Source organism: Mesoplodon bidens, assembly GCF_964165515.1.
Source record: "Mesoplodon bidens genome assembly, chromosome: 8".
Lineage (NCBI taxonomy): Eukaryota > Metazoa > Chordata > Mammalia > Artiodactyla > Ziphiidae > Mesoplodon > Mesoplodon bidens.
This window is the reverse complement of record NC_138165.1, coordinates 95,656,162-95,676,542: the sequence shown is the minus strand read 5'-3', so window position 1 is coordinate 95,676,542 and position 20,381 is coordinate 95,656,162.

Below are 20,381 nucleotides of genomic sequence, written 5' to 3'. Positions count from 1 at the left end.
ATGCAGAAAAGTGAAAGACAAGCTGGAAGACCAAAGAAAACAAACACGCAGCTGCTTAGAAATCCTGCTCCACAGAGCAAACCCATACTGCTTCGGTAACAGGGCTGCCAGGAGGAAGGTACTGACCCCGCGTTCCAGGTCTGGAGCCCAAAGCCCCAGGTGTCCACTCCCAAACCGGTGCGCCTGCCCTGTGTCCTCTCCCCCTAATGGAAGCAGCCAGGCTAACCTATTCCCTTTGTCCCGAGGACAGTTTGCGTCGCCCGCTGCCCTGAGGATGCTCACCCCCTGCCTAGGGCCCCATCCCTTCCTCCTTGCGGGCCACAGTCTCCCCACCAGGTTCAAGCCTTGACCTTTCCCAAGTCCTCCTCGCACACACCCACCCAGCAAGCCCCCTCCCTCCTCTGAAGTCCTCCAGCACCTGTCAGGCATCCCGTTCCCTTAACACACCTTTTCGGGCTCGTGCAGTGAGATATCGACGTGCCTAACATGGCCCCCACTCCCCGCATACACACCCCGCTGTGTGCCAGCTCCACAAGCTTCTCCACCCCCCTAGAACACACTAAGCATCATTATAATCACAATTCCTGTTTGGGTCAAAGAAGACTTTTCATTTTAAAATATAATTCCAACCAAAACTGATTTAAGCCAAAAAAAAAAAAAACTCTAAAAGGGAATGTATTGGCTCCAGTAACTGAGATGTTCAGGCGTGCTGAAAAGCCTTGGGATAAACAGGTGCTGCTGGATCCAAACACTCAAACAGGATCAATCGCCGCCTCCCTGCCAGCCCCACTCCCAGACAGGTCCTCAGGACACCACAGCAAAATGCCCACCTACTGCTTCAAGCTCACATCCCACCCATCCAGCAGCCCCCGCCATGAGAGGGGTCCTCTTTATAGCTCCAGCAGTCTGGGGTCAGGCACCATCTCTGAGCCAGTCACTGCCACCGGGGCATGCAATGGTCTCACTGGCCAAGCCTGGGCCATTTGCCTACCCCCGGGTCCCACAAGGAGGGGCCGAGGGAGCAGCCACACCAATATGGACTGACAGTGGAAGAAGTGTTTCTTCAAAGGGAATTCTGAGTGCTATTACCAGGAAAAGGGGGAACGAACCCAGAGCAGGCAGATACTGTGACATCAACGACAACCAAAGCTGATATTCACTAAACACATCCATTGGTTGAGTGTTTACTATGTGTCCAGGATTGGATTAACAATACAACAAATGAAGATGAAATAATATATTTTAGGCATTTTGCCTGGGCTAGGTACATAGTCAATGCTTAGTAAATGGTGGGAACAGGTGACTAGGTAGGTTCTATTATTATCTGTTTCACAAAAGGGGGAACTTGGCTAAAAGAGATGAAGTCATAGGTCTCAGGCCACACAGCTTGGAAGGGCCGAGACATGCGTGTTCAAAACCTACTGACATCTACCTCCCTCCCCAGTCTACCTGGGAAACTAACCAAGACCCAGCTCAGATAAGTCAATAGCATCCTTCTGTGGCATTTTGTATATGACTCCACTACAGCACCTAAAGCCCCGTATTGCAACACTTGATGTTCTCCATTCTAAGAAGCATAGTTTTTTTCACATTTCAAAGTTTCTGAGATTAAAGTTCAGCATACATTGTGTATCATTAAAGTGGTAGCATTTCTTTTAATCCGAAAAGCTGTTTTTAAATTAACATTGCATCTCACAGTCAGTCTGTCATACAATCAAGGAAATGTGGTATTTGTTTATAGGTCTAGAGTAGACTGTGAGCCCCTTGAGCAAGAGCTTCCTCACTCTGTGTCCTAAACACTTAGCATCAAGTCTTTTATATGGTTGCTAATTAACTCAAGTGGTGTTATCCAAGAAGAGATGTCTTTAACATTCATCCATTCAACAAACATTTATTGAGCACCTACTATGTGGCAGGCATTGCCTAGGAGGTAGGGATACAGTGTCAAACAAGCCTGTTCCACATCTTTGTTGTGTCTTAATAGGGGCAGACCTGAATCTGAGGGGCGAGGGCAGAGCCATGCTGCAAAGCCAGCGACTTATGCGGGCTGTGTCAGGCCAGAGCAAAGATGAGAAGCCGGGGGTGGCAGGAGATGAGGGCAGTTAAATGTGAGTTTGCAGAGGTCTTAAAACACACGCTGAAGAGTTTAGATTAAAGGTGGGAGGCAAACGGGAGCTCCTGCTGATTTCTGAATGGACGAGTGACAAAATCAAACTAGTGTTTGGAGAAAATTAGCCTAGCTGTTGGGTAGAGAATGGACCAGGAGGGGCAAGGCTGCAGGTGGAAAGGCCCGCCAGGGAGGAGGCTACAGCAGAAATCAGCATGTGGCGCCATCGAAGCCTGGATGCTGAGGGAGGCTCGGCGGTGTCAATGGCTCAGGAAAGTCAGATCCCAGAGACAGAACTACCCCCCACCACCATTCTGAGAGGGGCAGACCAAGAGAGGAAGCAGTCAAAGGGTACGCCAAGGTTGAATGCTTGGGAGGCCAGGATGTCCCCACGCCCAGGAGCACGGGAGAGGGCACGATGCTTAGGCAGCCGGGTGTTTAGTGCCCTTGGGCAGCTCAGTCAAAGAGAAAGGGTGAAGGTCAGGGCTGGAGAGGAAGGGAGACCTTGAACCACATCCACTAAGCTGTACAGGTGCTAGGGATGGGTGTCCTTGTTCAGAAACCAGGGAGAAACCCTTCTTCCTTCTGGACCTGGAAAGGCAGTTCCATCTCCTCCTCCTGACTCGAGAGAATCAGAATCAACTCACTACTTCAGTTAGGCAGAGGACCCAAGCTAGGAAGGCGCTAATTGACAAAACCTTGAATCACTGCAATAGCAAGATAATCAGAGAAGATTCATTAAGCAGCAAAGTAAAAGGCACGGAGCCTAGGGTCAGACAGAGCCCAGGCTCAGCCTCCGAATCTTCATGGAAGTTTATCGTCTCCCTACTGTCACAGTCTCAGAAACGCTCATTAAAGCCTTTCGTGCTCATTCGAAGGTTTGGTCACGCTCTGCTGCACTTTATGGGGGAGGGGGTGGGCTACAGTGGTAATTTTTAATTTGGTGATTCTCAGGACATAAGCCTTCCAGATGTTAAAGGGGACTAATGAGCAAATGAACATAAAGTACCTATAAAACGCCCGGCACATAGTGAGGGCCCAGTAAGTGTTGGCTCCTGAAGATGCATTTGGCCCTTGGGGTCTGGAAGAGATACGAGAAACCCAAACTCTGGTACCTACTCTGAAAGAGACTCGTGAAATTCACAAATCGTGCCTTAAATCGCCGCAGACCCTCCTTCAACCCTGATTTTTAAAATGAAAACCCACATCTCCACGCTTCTACCTTGGTAATGGTGACTGGATTCTTCCGGTTAAAAGCTTAATTCAGTCCAGCTACTGATTAGAACTGGCAACTTCCAGGGCTATTTCCATTTCCAGCTTCTGGGCATTTATGAGTCCAGGCAGACGGACCCTTCTTTCTTCTCTCTTTTGATGATCCAGGCTGGGGTGAGCACAGTGGCAAATCTCTTGCTTCCTCTGTGTGCTGGGAGACTACAAAGAAGTGACTCATTAAAAGTAGAGACACTGGACCCTCATGCATTGCTGGTAGGAAGGTAAAATGGTGCAGCCGCCATGGAAAATAGTATGGCAGGGTTCCTCAAAAATTCAAACACAGAATTACCACATGAACCAGCAATTCTGGTCCTAGGTATACACTCAAAATAATTGAAAGTAGAACTCGAACAGATATGTGTACACCCATGTTCGTAGCAGCATTATTCGCAAGAGCCAAAAGGTTGAAACCGCCCACAAGTCCATCAATTTGGAGGAAGAATGGATAAACAAAACGTGCTCTATACATACAATGGGATATGAGTCTTAAAAAGTAATGACCTTCTGACCTATGCTACAACATGGATGAACCTTGAAGACATGATGCTGAGTGAAATAAGCCAGTCACCAAAGGACACATATTGTATGATTTCACTTATGTAAGGTAGCTAGAGTAGTCCAGTTCATACAGACAGAAAGTAGAATGGTGGTTGCCAGGGGCTGGGGGAAAGGGGGAAAATAGGGAAAATTGTTTAATGGGTGTGGGGTTTCAGTTTGGGAAGATACAGCTCAGGAGATGGATGGCGGCAACAGTTGCACAACAGTGTGAATGTACTTAATGCCACTGAGCTGTTCACTTAAAAATCACTAAAATAGGGGCTTCCCTGGCGGCGCAGTGGTTGAGAGTCCGCCTGCCGATGCAGGGGACACGGGTTCGTTCCCCGGTCTGGGAGGATCCCACATGCCGCGGAGCGGCTGGGTCCATGCGCCATGGCCGCTGAGCCTGCGCATCCGGAGCCTGTGCTCGGCGACGGGAGAGGGCACAGCAGTGAGAAGCCTGCGTACAGCAAAAAAAAAAAAAAAAATCACTAAAATGGCAAATGTTATGTTATGTGCATTTTACCACCAAAAAAATGTTTAAAAAAAGAGTAGAGACACTTAATGCTGCCCTCCCTCCTGTACTTCAGCTTTTACAAGGCAATTTCAGCTTCACCGCAAAACTTCGGGGTCCTGTACTCCCACCTCTGCCAAGTTCATCAGTCACCTTAGTGCACTTTCTTCCCCAGAGTGGCCGCCCTGCCCCCGCCTGAACACTGCCTGAGCCCGGAGGCTCGCTCTGCTTCTAGGCAGCCTCTTTGACTTTCAAAGGGCTCAGCTCTCCGGGTGACAGATAATGGATGGCGGTTCCCTCTGCTGTCCCACACTGCTCAACCTCCCCTTCATCAGACGCCCCCAGCCCCCTCTGCTATTTTCCCACAAAAAGAAAGCAGAGACGCCAACGGTTTTATAGGGGATGAGACGAGACCAGTGGGCACCTGTTTTTCTTTACACTGTCTTAAAATGGGGAAGCATGGGGAGCTTATGTTTTCGCCAGACTGCAAAAGCTGTCGGGAGGCTAGGTGCAGGAATTCGCCTCTGGCTTGTTGGTCAGTGGCAATGTGGATTCCAGTTTGGGGGATGGCCTTGGCTATGCACTTAGATGGCTCTCGGGGAAGACCCACAGAGTGAAGCAGAAAACGCTCTTCAAACACAAGCCTGCCCACGGCAACCGAGAATGACAGCACCAGGAGTTCAGCCAAGAGAAAAATGAAAACATTTGGCCACGGAGAGGCTCTGCGAGTCTAAAGCTGCCTTGATCGGACCCCTAAGGAGAAAAACAGCAAAGGCTGTGCCTGTACGGAGGGCAGAGCTACCCACCGACACCCCTCCCCGTGACCCCAGGGAGGAACACAAGCCGGCTCTCCTGTCCTTCCGCAGTGGAAACCAGCAGTCTCAGCTCCCACCCCTCGCCTGTCAGGACAGACCCATGGACCCCACGCCCTCCCAAGCACACAGCCTGTGGCTGGAACAATCAACGCTGCTCTCACGCAGCTTGAAATGGGAGGGTCACAGCACTTTGCAGAACTGTTTGTTTGAGGACAGGGGAGACATCTGGCTTTGCCATTTAGTAAAACCCCGGCACCTCCAGGCATCCACTTAAGGTTTCTACTCTGGGCCTCAGAAGCAAGAGACCTGAGCACTCAGGAGACTGTAACAGGCCCAAAGTGGAAGAGACTCCCTGGAGCCACTATTGTCACCGCCCGTGCCCCCCTCCCCGTTTTGTAGGTGAGGCCCAGAGAGGGGGGTACCCCGCCCAGGTCAGTAAGGGGCAGACCAGGACTGAGCTGGAGCATAACTCATCCACAAACACCCCTCACAGCTCTATAAAGCCGCTCACATCTGTTAGTTCTTTAAGGATAAAGGCTGAGAATTAACCTTGTTCCCTATTCCCCGAAGTGTATGACCCAGTGCAGGACGTGTGGTCAGAGGTCAGTAAATTCTTTCCAAATGAGAGGATCCCTGGGATCAGCCCAGGAAGGACAGGAGGCAAGGATTAGGGTTCCCACTTAGAGAGGAGGAGGGCAAAGCCCACGGAAGGTCCCCCGAGTCAACCAGGACGTGAGGGGTCAGGTGAGTTTTGAGTCCCCTGTGATGATATTAGAGCAGATAATGTCACATCCCACGCACATGTCACACAGCCTCGTGTACTCTCATGCGTTCGGGCACCTGTCTAGAGCCAGGCTAAGGTCCCTTGCAATCTCACTATTTCATGGCTCTACGATACCCAAACCTCCCTGTCCATGTGTAGCCTCTCCCCACAGCCAGCCCCACATCTCAAGGGTAACAGCGTTCTCAACTATTATTCTCTGCCCTTCTCCACTTACTGCATGAAACAAGGCAGAATTCCTCATCTCTCCCTAATGCTCCTTCCCCTTCCCATCTTCCCAAGTATTGCTGGGACCCCTTCGAACACAAAATGATACGCAGTCGTGTTTGTGGGTGGCATTAAAGAAGCAGTAAGTTGGTTTCTACGGAGTTGTCCAGATGGCCACATCCTGTTGACTACGCTGACATGGAACCACTTTCCTCAGCAACAAGAGATTGCCCCCAAGGATCAGCCAGAAAATAGCCAGCCTCGTGGCTACACGTAGCCCAGCACAGAGGCAAACCCTTGTGTCTAATTCTTCGGAAAGCTGGGTTTTAACAAGGCAGATTTTTCCATTTCATCTTTGTTTACACTTCCGTTCCAAAACGTATCTCCGCTGTACTGATCTCTTTCCTCTCCAAGGGTCTATGGACCTCAGAGTAGAGATCTGCTGTTTCCCTTCTCCTGTCTGCCTGGCAGCTCCCAACCCTGATTTGTCTTTAATACCCTTCCTGGTCCCTGTAAACGGGTGGAAGCTTTCACTATCAAGACCCTCTACCCCACGGACGAGATCAAGGACCACACATAACAATCAGGTTTGGCTGACTTCATTTGCTTGGCTTGTTTTGGAGAAAAGAGAAAATTTTCAATTTGCTTGGGTTTTCAATTCAGAATAGGGAATGTGAAACTTTATTTTCAGTAAACAGAGCCCACCTCGAGGAATCATGTAAGATATGGCAGCCTCTGTTGTTTTCTAATTTGACTTTGCTTCTCTTTATTTTCTCTATTCAGTCTCCTCAGCTATTTATATAATCCTGGGGCATGTACCTGGGTGAGATATCTCAAACCATTTAAGTCATAATGTAAAAAATACATAAATAAATTTGATTCTTTTCACAAACAATAAGAAAATACTGCATTTTTATGCTATGTGTTTACACAAGGCCAGTGAGAGGAAAAGGAGAGAAGGGAAGATAGAAAAAGTGAGTCAGAGAGCAAAGGGGGAAGGAAAAGGAGAGAAAGGCTGGGATGGTAGGAACCAAGTCTTATTAGCCTGTGCCTCCCTGAGCAAAAAGGGAATGCATGTGCACACACACACACACACACACACGTTCTCCCATTGGGTAGAAGTCTCCCTCTCACCATCTGCTTCTCTGGACCTAACAATAAGAATTGCTCCTAGTTAGTGGAGGCCCGCTCTGTGACAGGTGCTATGCATTTATTATTCACAATCTTCACAACAGCTCTAGGAAGCAGGGAAATTTACACGCGAAGAAACTGGGTGCAGAGAACTAACGAAGGCTGTATCATAGTGGATGTGAGCTGTTTTGTCCGTCCAGCATCCACATCCTCTTCTTTGGTAACCAAGTCTCACTTTCCCTTTGGGAAAACCCTCTCCTGGCCAATCAGTGCACTCTCTTCCCCAGGCCACCAAGACTGATTCAGGGGAAAACACATGACCCATCCAGGGCAATGAGATTCAACCCTGAAAATTCTGTTCAAAACATCCAGGAAGAGGAGTTCTTCCTACTAGAAAATGAACTAACACAGATAAAGGAAGAGTTAAGGGTGGGGAAACAGAGAAAGATACTAAATAAGGGGCAAGTCCGCACAAGGCCCTTGAGCCCTTGGATGCAGCTGTGGCCGCACTTCCAGCTTTGGAAGCCGGCAAGTCCCCACGGCCACCACGACCTCTTTTACTTTTTGAAGCCAATATGAATTCTGTCACTTGAAACCCAAGGAGTCCTGGCTAACATTCCTCGTGTGTGAGCAGCTGTTTCAGACCATGCCCACCTGACCCCCAAGTGCGTGCTTTCTGGGCTTTCCTACCCCTCCTGCCACACTGCTTCCCTAGAACATGCTGGGTCTGGGGGCCAGCCACCCTCACCTGGGAGACCCACGTTCCCAGCGGCTGCCTCCCACCAGTCCCCCATCTGCCACGCCCACTCTTCCCCTAGAAAATGCCGTCTCAGAGCAAAATGAAGATTCATTAAGCAAGGGCCTGGCATAGCCAAATGGTGTAGCTGACACACTTGTGGGCCATCTGAGACGCTTGACAGTACACATAAATGTGCTCACCGACTATAGCGGGAAAGATGGGGATGCTAAAAAGATAATTTAGACAACTTGTCTCAAAGAAATTAAACCAAGACAAGAGTTAGATCAAGCTCAGCGTTCAAGGCTCCCAATCCTTGGAATAGAGATTTATAAAAAGGGAAAAAGCTAACAGGATTCAACCCCAATTCTATGGTAGAGTCTGGACAACACAAATCTAAACCCAGAACTTTAGACATGGTTAGACCTTATAAATCATCTGACCCAACATGACCCAGAACCAGAACCCCTTCCCAACATCCTGAGCACTGATCATCCAGACTTTGTTTGAATTATCCCCATGACAGGAGAATCATTACCTAACGAAGCAATCTATTCCATTTCTGAACAGCTCTGATTATTAGCAAATTCTTTCTCAGATGATGAAAGTAAAAATAATTAATGTGTAAGTGTTCCCCTCTTTCACCCTTTTAAAGGAGAATTCTGTCTTTCTCAGCTCAGTTTCTGGGGCAATGGGGAGAAAAAAGAACTGAAAATGCAAAAATGGGATATACATATGAGAAGTTCACATAAAAACAATAAAGGCAGAAGGAAAGGGGAAAAAGAAGAAAATAAGGAATTCACAAAGACAGGGTCATGGGGGAAATTCTTGGTTTAGAATAGGAATGAAGGAGAGAGGAGTTTGGTGGGGCAGGAAGTGGAAGATACAGAGAATGTGAGAGGTGGGAAAAGTTTAACACATCTTGCTATACATTAAAAATATATTTACTTCCCTTGACATTATTCCCAGTTACCAATAAAGGTTTTTTTTTGGGGGGGGGGTTATTTATTTATTTTTGGTTGCATTGGGTCTTCATTGCTGCATGCGGGCTTTCTCCAGTTGCAGCGAGCAGGGGCCACTCTTCATTGTGGTGCGCAGGCTTCTCATCGCGGTGGCTTCTCCTGTTGCAGAGCACAGGCTCCAGGCACACGGGCTTCAGTAGCTGTGGCATGCAGGCTCAGTAGTTGTGGCACACGGGCCTCGTTGCCCCACGGCATGTGGGATCCTCCCAGACCAGGGCCTGAACCCGTGCCCCCTGCATTGGCAGGCGGACTCCTAACCACTGCACCACCAGGGAAGCCCCACCAATAAAGTTTTAAATTAATTTAAGTGCTTTTGGTTGTTGGACTGTATTCCTCAGAGTGCAATTCTCTACAAGGCTAGACCACATGATGTCAAGTTTTGGGTTGCATTGCAATTACATTGATTTCAACTCTACTTCCTTGTAAGTTCCTCCCAGGTCATAAGGGAAGAGATGCAGGGATGAAGACAAAGAACTGATTATGGACCTGGCATACAGGATGGAGACTTGATTATAAAAGGTATAAAAAAGGAGGTACTAGGAGTAGAGCTTGGGGTCAGAATGGGAGTAGCTGGAAGAATGAACAATTTGATGGTGAATCACCTGAGCTCAGTAAGCTTCCTAAGGATACCCTCAGTCAGGCTGAGTCAAGCGTGGAGAGGTGCACGCCATGGATATGGGGACCCAAGCAGGTAATGACAGCAGGGGTCTGTCAGGGTCCTTCACTGCAAGCAACAGAAGCTGCCTCTTCTAAGCAGAAAGGAGCACAGGGCAAGCAGCTCCCCAGGGAATGAAATTTGACCAAGGAAAAATGGGAGAGAGAAGGAGGCTGGCCATTAAACTCCCCACCCTTTATCTCTTCTGTGGATACCTATGAGGTGTGATTTCCCCTTCCGGTGTGATTTCTCTTTCCTGTCCTTCCTGAAAAGTCCCACATGCCAAGCAAACACCCCTGCTGTGTGGCCTGCTGTGTTTCATTGAGGCTCACTGGGAAGCAATGAACAGTGTAATCACACATTGCACCCCAGGGTTTCACATCTTTTCTTGCCTCACTTCATCTTTTTCCTCAGCCTCACTGCCCTATGCTTGGTCTCCCAGATAAAATGTCAACACTGTAACCCTCCTTTCTGGAATATTCTAGAGAACTCTAGAATTTTACTCTAGGCTAAGACAGTCATTATCTTGACTCCCAGCTTTATTGCTTTTTCTATCACCGTCCAACACCAAATGTTGCCTTTCCCCCCCCTCAAAAAATCATTTGTGTATGCACTTGTTTCTCTCTGACCCTGAAACCCAACTCTTTAAGCCAAGCTCATGACTGACTCCCAGAAGAGCTGATATAATTCCCGTCAGGGTCTCATCCACCTCCTAGAGAAGTCACATTAGGAAATCTTAAGGGGGAGTTATGAAGTCTCTTCTGACTTGCTTGACATTATGATTCCCTGACCCCAAACTCCACACGTCTACAGAAAGATACTCTTAACACCAAGCCCTACGCATCATCTCTCTCCTTTTCCTTTATTCCTCACCTTCTCCTTTCACTCATCCCAATCCCTCCTACTCACTCAAGTAATTTCCCCATCACACAAAGTATTCTCTGATGTCATTTTCTTTCCCTAACCCTGCTAAGCCCCTTTCCAGCTTTTCAAACATCTCTTGAAATTCCAGCTTTCTAAAATGTATCACTTATAAAGGTGTAGGCAGTGTCTGGCTACCTCCACCACTCAATTTCAGAGTTAATAGGGTATGACGCTCCGGACAGCACACGCTGTACATAAAACGCGTACCTGGTCGGCCTGGTGCTCCCACAGCTCCACAGACACACCTGTGTTAGAGCACTTATCACTGAGAACCGTAGTTGTTTACATATCTGTCTTCCCAAGTAAATTGTGGGCACCTTGAGTACAAGGAGCATGGTACTTTTACATTTCTAATATCTGACACATAGTAACATTTCTTTAATGTTTGTTCAGTAAATGAATAGATAGATAGAAACATGTATTTATATGGATCAACTGCTGTTGCAACAAGTTCCCAAAACATTCATTTGGCTTAGTTGGTCCTTGGAGTAGTTTCATGTCAAATACTGCTTGAAAGATGTAAGATACCAGTTAGCAGAGAAAATATTATTATAACCCAATAGAAAAATGGGAAAAGACAGTTAAAGGCAGTGCATTGAAATATAATCATAAGTGGACAATAAGCATGAAAAGATGCTCAATCTCACCAGTAACCACAGAAGTGGTTTTGAAAGGGCAACTGGGGAGTATTTATCAAAATTTATTCATTCTGATGAGAACAATGCCAATTCTCAGGACCTATCCTGCTGAAAGGCCAGCAAAAGGTATATGCATAAAGGTGATTATTACAGCACTCTCTGTGATCATGAAAAACATAGAATATTTTAAAAGTTTGTTAAATAGAGGAACAGTTCATGAATTATGGATATTTAAGTTATAAAGTATTAAATAAGAGTTTTAAAGGATAAGGTAGAGCTATATATTCATAGAAAGCCTCCTAAGATATGTTAAGACAGAGAGAGAGAGAGTCACAGAACAATATGTATAGTATGATCTCATTTATGTGAAAAAAGAAATGAGCTACCTGCGTGCATATGTAAATGCAGAGCAAGAGGAAGGACCCAAATGCTGAGAGTAGTTATTTGGGAGAAAAGGAGGGAGAACAGGGCCATGAGGGAAGATGGCCGACTGGGAACTCTCTGTATTCTATATGCTTCCATGTTGTTTGAGTTGTTTATATCATGCATATGTTCACATACTACTTTTGCAAGTTAAAAAGATGACTGCCATGTTATGCAGACATCATCCCTGTGTCAGTGCTTAGAACCACTGAATGCAAGAGCTGCAAGTAACCTTAGCATTGCCTACTCTGGGAGTTTGTAAATTGGTTTCCTGAGGGTTCCAAAGGCACAGCCAAATGTGGCAAAGCCCCACTTAAGCACATTAACTTGTATTTTGAGGAGCTCATGTTCATGCAGGTCTCACACCAAAGCCTCTCTGTTTAACTAAAAGTCTTCCAAGACTGCAAGATACACTATCAGAAAGAATCACCATTTGTAACTACTTATGTATATGAAACAGGACTTTCTCATTGATGTACATCCAAAAAAATATGCAGAATTAAATTTGATACTTAAGCCTGGATAGCAAATGTTACCCATAGCTCTGATTTCAAATGTTTATATTCGTTGGAATAGCTCCACGGCTCTCTATAACTGAGTAAATTCATGCTAACAGAATACTATTTATTTTATGTTGAAGTCCAGATACGATTTTTTTTTTAGATTTCCAAAAGGAAAACAAAATGGTTTGAAAGCCTCAGCTCTAATCCAACCTGCTCACGTTTCAGATGAGGAGACTGGACAGAAGTAAAGGCCAGTAATGGTCGAGGTCCCACCATTCCCTGGTCGGAGCCAAGCCACCCAACCAGCCCTGAGCCAGAGGGTGGGCAGTGAGTGTGTGACATATCCTTCCTGTATCCCTGCGTATGCCAGATTCTTTCTACACGTTATCTAATTTAATCTTACAGCAATCCAGCGGAGTAGGGGTTGTGATTTTTGTCAGTGAGATAAACGAGGCTCCGACACGTCAAATAACTTTGCCTAAATCACACAGCTAACAAGTGGAGCGGCTCGCCTTCCAAAGAGAGACCTCTTCCCACAACATCAGGGGGTCAGATCGCTACAGGGGTTTGGGAGGTGGGATGCCTTGTCTCAAATCCAGATTATAAACTCCTTGATGGCAGGTACCACCCCTAACACTGCCATTTCTACAGAGCTGCTAATAGGACATAGGGTCCTATGAGAAAAGAGGCTCACTAATTAGCTCTCCAAACCGTGAAGATCTACTCATCACCTGCTTTGTGTCTAGCCTGCACTCAGGGCAATGGGCAGATTTAAAAAGAAGAGATCACCATCATTATAAAACTGTACTTGAGTGCTGTCCTAGTCAGGGCTCCTGGTTGCATAAAATATAAACTAATTTAGTTTAACTTTTAACTAGAAAAAGAGTTCACTGGAAGAATATCAGATTGGAGGAATTACTACGAAGACTAGAGAAGGTATCTTTGAAAACAAGGGGAAACCAATGGAGGCCAAGAAGGCAGAATAGGGATTCCCTGGTGGCGCAGTGGTTGACAGTCCACCTGCCGATGCAGGGGACACAGGTTCGTGCCCTGGTCTGGGAGGATCCCACATGCCGCGGAGCGGCTGGGCCCATGGGCCATGGCCACTGAGCCTGCTGTCCGGAGCCTGTGCTCCGCAGCGGGAGGGGCCACAGCAGTGAGAGGCCTGTGTACCACAAAAGAAAAAAGAAGGCAGAATAACATCCAAAATCACACCATGACAAAAATCAGGCTACAGACACCACACGCCACCCAAGGGTGGCCAACTCACCCTTCAGTGTGGCCCCCCCAAACTGGCCTGGCCCAACGTACAGAAGTTTATTCTCACTGTTGTTAACAAAAGATACCGACTGCTGCTACTGCTGCTGCTGAAGGAATTCATTCTAAACTGGGCTCTGCTTGATTATGACTCTCTTCAGACTCAAGGCTGCAAGCCCAGGCGTGAGCACCTGATTGGCTCAGCAGAGATCACATGCTAAGCACAAACTGCCAGAAAACTAAGAGAAGAAATGTCCACCCTCCTCTGGCTTCCACTGTGGAAAGTAGGACATTCCTCCCTTTGGGTATTAGTTAGCTATTGCTGTGTAACAAATAATCCCAAAAGTTAGCAGCTTAAAACAATAAGCATGTATTATCTTACAGTTTCTGAGACTCGGGGATCTGGAAGCAGCTGGGCGGTTCTGGCTCAGAGTCTCTCGTGGAGGTGTTGATAAGATGTTAGCGAGAAGGCTTGACAGAAGCTGAAGGATGCACTTCCAAGGTGGCTTACTCTCATGGCCAGCTAGTTACTGGCAGGAGGCCTCAAGCTGCTTGAGTATGCTCATAACATGGCAGCTGGCTTCTCCCAGAGCATGGGATCCAAAGAATAGCGAAGCAGAAGCTGCAATGTGTCCTATGACCCAGCCTCATAATCACATACCATCACTTCTGCTGTATCCTATCCATCACATGGACCAACCCTAATAAACACAATGTTGGAGGGGACTACAAGGGCATGAAGACAAGCAACAGGGATCATTAGTGGCTATCGTGGTACCTAGCAATTATACTTGGGTTTTCCCAAAACAAGGAAAGGTGTTAAGAGACTACACAGCCCATAACAGTTACTGGCCATTGCAAGTACCACCTAGACACAGAGCCTGCCTTCTATGTTGTTGGCACTTTGATAGAAGAAAATATTAATAACATATAAAATAATAAAATAAACTGAGATAAAATGTTATCTCAGTTCAAAATAAATAAGTATCAAATTATATCTGCTCTGAGTGACATCATCCACTACTTTGAGTTAGGTTATTAGTAAGATGTCACTAAAGACAATTTCACAGTTCTACTTTAACTTAGCCCTAGAAATAACTACTTGCACATGCAAAGCTGAGATTCAATAGGAAAATAAATGTTTCCATTTTGAGTGTGTTCCTAGGTGTGCTTTGTTCCCCTGGCAGCAATAATCCCAGTAATGGGGGGAATCCATGACCTGCCAAGGGATTCAAAATCTTCAGAATCAAGCTCATTAGAGTTCTGCTTTCATGATGGACATTTCTATATCTGGTTGCGAATTAAAGGAAGCAAATATCTTGGAGGCTGGCCAGGCCCAAGGCACAGAAGCATAAAGCGTGTTCTCCTTCCTTTTTCCACATCATGTTTTCCATAGGCATGAAAACACCAGCCATCCCCTCCTAGACTCGACCACTTAGCTCGACTTGCATATGTTCTATTCCTACCCCACCCCCCGCCCCGTCTCAAGTTCCCATCCCAGCACTTTCTTTTTATTCCCTTTATTCAAGATGAGATTGCCTCTACATTTTCCCAGAGAAGAAAATAAACAGTGGGGTGGGGCGGAGATTTCTTATCTGTCTTGTTTTCCCATTTTCGGCAACCAATGTCATTTTCATAATTCTGAGCCAAGTGCCTAAGAGGGAATGGAATCAGTTTTAAAAATTGTGGCGTCTGGGGTCCCTGGTGAACTAGAGTCCACAACATTCCTGGCCTACTCTAAGCAAGAAACAAAGCATATCTTTAAGTTTCTCAGCAAACTAATGTGCATGTGACAAGAGCTGTAATCAATAAGTAACTTGATAAAGTGGATAAAAATTGACCCAGGAGAGGAGTGTAACATCCTATTAAGCAAATTCAGCCCAGACTGCTTTCAATCAGCCATCTGAGCTGTCAAACTCAGAGACTGAAGTCTCTGTGGGAGAAGCTGGATCAATATTTTAAGCCCAAACTCCTTAAACTTTGTACTAACAAACCAGAAGAAAAAAAAAGTGATGCTCTCTAAATTTACAAACAGAAAAAAAGATGGAAAAAGCAGGGGAGGGGCAAGAAATATGTAAACTGTAAGTTACACACAGCTCCCAAGGGATAAATCTGTCTTTCCTGAACTAGACAAATGCTTACATCCACCAGCCCAGCCACAAATGATCCCTCATGAATACTGAAAGAGGAGAAGGAAATATTCAGGTCACAAATTTATCTGACTGAAAGTCAGGAACTAAGTGAAGCCTGCAAAAGTTTGATTTTTTTTTCATTAATATTGGGGGAGGAAAGAAAATACTGCAAGATGCCGGGGCACAGAGGCAAGGGAGGCATTGCAGGGTGCCATTTTTTTTTCAAATTGCATGAATACCATCATATAAATATTTTCATTTGTGAGGGAAGTGTGATTCTGTGTAAAAGAGTTCTCATGAATAAGTACCAAGCATCCAAAGCAGACCTCCATTGGAATTCCAGAAGCACTTCCGCCACCCTACCTGAGCACCAGCCTCTTCTTACCTATCCATAATAGACAATCAAGAAGGCAATTCTCAACATTACAGGCTGCTGAGAGAGGGTATCAAAGCACTGAGTTCTGCAGTGCTCTAACTGGATTCTAACTTACAGGGGCCATCAAACGTCTACTCATGTAAGGGCCAAACAAAGAGATGAAAAGTGAGAAACAATGCCAGGATGATAGCCTGGGTAAATTATTTTATAGCCATTTCTCCTCCACCCTGGTCCCGATCGAAAAGAATTACCTAATCAAGACTACCTCCCATCCCTCTGTTTGCAGCTCAATTTATTGTGGATTTATGAGCACCTACTATAGCGCCTACTATATGTTAAGCACTGCCACGGGGGAAAAATGCCTAAGACAGGTCCCTCCCTCAAGTTCCTCCAAATTGTCCAGCCTCTGGGTGAAGGAGAGACAGCTGGTAACCTGCCTGCAGGTAGGGAGTGGAAAGGCAGCCAGCAAGGAGAGGTGGCCATTCACACCGCAGGTGTTTGTAAATGTGGCTGAGTGGAAATGGCAAAGGTTTACAATCACAGAAATGAGGGTCCAAGTAAGGAATGCAACTGAATCTTTGAGTAAGGAATGCAACTGATCTGAGCCTCAGTTTCCCCATCTATAAAATGGGGAGAGAAATACTGACCCCATGCGGTTTCTCGGAAGATTAAACAAGATGATAACATATAAACTGCTGGGAACGTGCTTGAGACCAGGTAGGTGCTGATCGATGTCAGCTACTTCCCCTTCTCTTCACGATGAAAGTCTTTGGCAGGGGCTCAGCGTCGGCACAGAGCAAACATGGATTCTATCCGCCACGCACTTCGTGTCTGGGAGGAGGGCACCTGGACACAGCAAGGAAGGTAAACTCCCCATTCCACGCTGGCCCTGTCAGCTCACCTGCTCACTGCTGCAGAGCTGGGGAGAAAAAGAATCGCCTGGGAGCGGGAAGAAATTGGATCCAACGCTGGGCAAGATGATTGAGGCATTACAGAAACTGAAGAGGTAATGTGACCAGACACTTTGCAAAGCCATTTCTCCTCCCTTGTAACTGAACTAGGCAGCCTGCTGATCCTCCCAGGAGGATGGGAGGGTCTCTAATAGGATCCCCTCACCCACCCAGGCTCACCGAGCAAAGAACTGGTCTAGACACTCGGGTGAATACAAAGGCTGTCAAGACACAGTCCTGGCCCCCAAGGAGCCTACAAGTAAGGGAGAGCAGACAGAAACGGATGAAAAGTTCTATGTCAATCACAGCCTCTGCCAGGGCAGCTCCCCACCTAGGGGGAGCACCTCCACCCGGCCCCCACCCTGCACTCTTTGTACCACAGGGTTCCTTCCACCCTCAGACATGGGAGATGCAACTAAGAGTATGTGAACAAATTAGCTGATTTAAAGGTTTTCCAGGCATGGATGATGTGACCCAGATATAAGAACAGGCTCTGAGCCCATCTGATACTTGCTCAGAAATGTTAACTGACCGAGGCCTTTTGCAGTGGGAGCTAAAGCTGAAAGTTGTAACGTAGAGAACAGTACCGTGATGCACCACGTGCAAGTTAAGTTGGGAGGATGTAAAAAGTATGAGTAAGAAGGCAGGGAAAAAAATCAGGCAGTGTAGGTTGTATCTGTCAACCAAACTGTCAAGGTCCTGGCAGGAAGAAGATTCTATGCTCAAACTGAGTAATCTGAGAAAGATTGGATAAAGAGATTATGTTCAAAGCTGGGGGCAGGGTTTAGGGACATTAACAAAGGATGATGTGGTACCTGAGAGCTGGTAACAAGGTACTGTTGCCACCCTTAGGGCTGATGTCATCAGACCCAGGAGAGGGGAGCTGAACGGAGAGGCTGCCTTGGGCAGAGGTGGCAGCCAGCCTGCAGCCGCCAGCAGGAAAGGAGCTGGGGGGTAAGTCCTCAACTCCACCCTCCTCCTGCCCCCATTCTCCAGCCCCGCCTCCACTGGCCAAACCAAACCACAGCCCGTGGGCCACCCATTCAAGTGGGGAGGGAAAGGGTCCTCCCTGCGGTGGCACTTTGCCCCAAAAGGGATCAACACTGAATCTGCGTGATGTCACAGCTGGTTCTGACCAGCTGAAGTTGTTCACCGACTGAACTCCAAGGGACTCGGGGAGGCCAGGTCCTTACTGGACCCTTACTGCAGGCTGCTTCCTCACCAATGAACAAGGGGACTTGTTTCAACTGATCAGGCTCCGACCTACTGAGAGGGCTAGTTTCTGATCCTTAATCGCCATTACTGTCCTGAATCCCTCTTACTGAGTCTTTTTTTAAAAAATACTAACTCTTCTTCCTCTGGGAACAACTGAGTGGGTTTATTCACTGCTGTGTTGTTCATTTGCCTGGCAAGTAAAGAAAAACTCTGTTTCTATGTTTTAATGGTTTTTGTGCCACCCCAGGGCACGGAGCAGGGTATGGAAGGGTGAAAGATGGATCTGAAGGGGTAAACAAAGCTATTCAGAGTGAATGTTGGGAGAAAAAGGTCCATAGAGAAAGCAACTAAGGAGCAGAGAAGCAGAGAACAGAGTCCCTGAAATAAATGATGGGACATAGAGTCAAGTTCACAAACTCTTGTGGTCCCCAAAGCCACCTTTGGGGCTCCAGGTCCAACCTCCAATTCTGCCCTTCTTGAGGCTGGCTCTTTGGCTCTGCCTGGATCCCCAGACCACTGTTCCCTTAGGTACAAGATGTCTGTGACACACAGGCCACCTGGACTGCTTCTCTTGACTTCCCATCGAGAAGCTCTCCTCCCCACCTGTGGTCTTTCTCCAGCTCCTCCCAGGGAGTCAGTGGGCCACCACTGAGCTTGAATGTAGGTCATTCAACAGTTAGGATGGCCCGGCCCCACTGAAGTCACCAAGGATTTGGGGTGGGGCAGCCCCTACCCTTTTATACTCTGTCCTTTCAGTCTCCCCAAAACTTTGACCTTGGCTGGGCAGGTATTTAGAAAGTGCTTTATTGAAGAGTTGGGACAAACTGCAACAGGGAATGATAACAAAGAAGGCTAGTTAAAGTTCTTAGTAACTTAATCTTTCCCCAGCACTATGCAGTATGGTTTCTCCTCAGCTCCATCCTGGGAGCCAAATTCAAGAGGAAAGGAGCCTTCTTATCTTTTAATGGCTGCTGTACTGGGATAGATCATTCTAGAAAGGTCAGGATTAAATTGTTGTTCTCCTGCCAGGGAGAGGGATGTGGGATGAAGAGGGTGTAGTCAGCTTCCTCTAGTTACACTTATAAGAAGGCCCAGAATGTGTGGGTGACCCAAGGGAAGTTTGGCCCTTACAACCCAAAAGCCAAACCCCAATCCCAAGTCCCAAAGAAGGAGAGATCACCGTGGGCCAGCTGGTCCAGCCAAAGACTCAGCTAAATATGCCCTCTTAAATCAGCATCCGCATCCAGGCAGCAGGCGAGCGTCAGCAATACGGTACAGTTGACTCAGGACTGAGGCAAGGAGTTAAGTAGACACATGCGCTATTTAATCTGCAACTGGAAATTCTACAGCCAAAACATGTGGAAAGCAACTCCGTGAGCAACATTTTACACAGTTTTCATCAAAGAAACTCTGCTGCCTGCCTCTCTTGGGCTCATTTACCAGGAGAGAAGAAAGAGAAAGCATGTAGGGATGCCCTCTGTGTCCTTGACGTGTGTGTGTGTGTGTGTGTGTGTGTGTGTGTGTGTGTGTGTGTGTGTGTGTGTGTGTGTGTGTGTGTGTGTGTGTGTGTGTGTGTGTGTGTGTGTGTGTGTGTGTGTGTGTGTGTGTGTGTGTGTTGGGACGAGGAAGAGTGAGAACCACTCCAAGCATGTAGGGATGCCCTCTGTGTCCTTGACTTGCGGGTGTGTGTGTGTGTGTGTGTGTGTGTGTGTGTGTGTGTTGGGACGTGTGGAGGAAGAGTGAGAACCACTCCAAAGAAGACAGCCCCAAGAGAAGATGCATCCAAACCCTGCGGGAAAATAAAGAGTGATGGGAAGGGGGTGCTGGCAATGGGGTGGGCTGTGCCACCTGCTCCCTGGGAAACCCTCTTAAGGCTAGAATAACCCTGTTATCAGCAGCGACATCACCTACCCAAGGCCAACTCCACTAAACATGGCCAAGAGTGGGTTTCCCACACGGGCAAAACAGGGAGTCACCCAGAGGCCTGAAAAGAGGCCCAGCTGCTCCCCTAAGTTTTACCCCCTCCACTGACTTGCCACCGTGCCCCCAAATTCCCACCGAGAAATTCGCCTCTGTCCACAAATGACCTTCTCTGCTCCAAACCAGTATGGCTCCTAAAAGTCTGCACCGGTGGCTCTCAAACCTCAGCACAGGTTACCTGAAGGGCTTGCAAAATCACGAGGGGT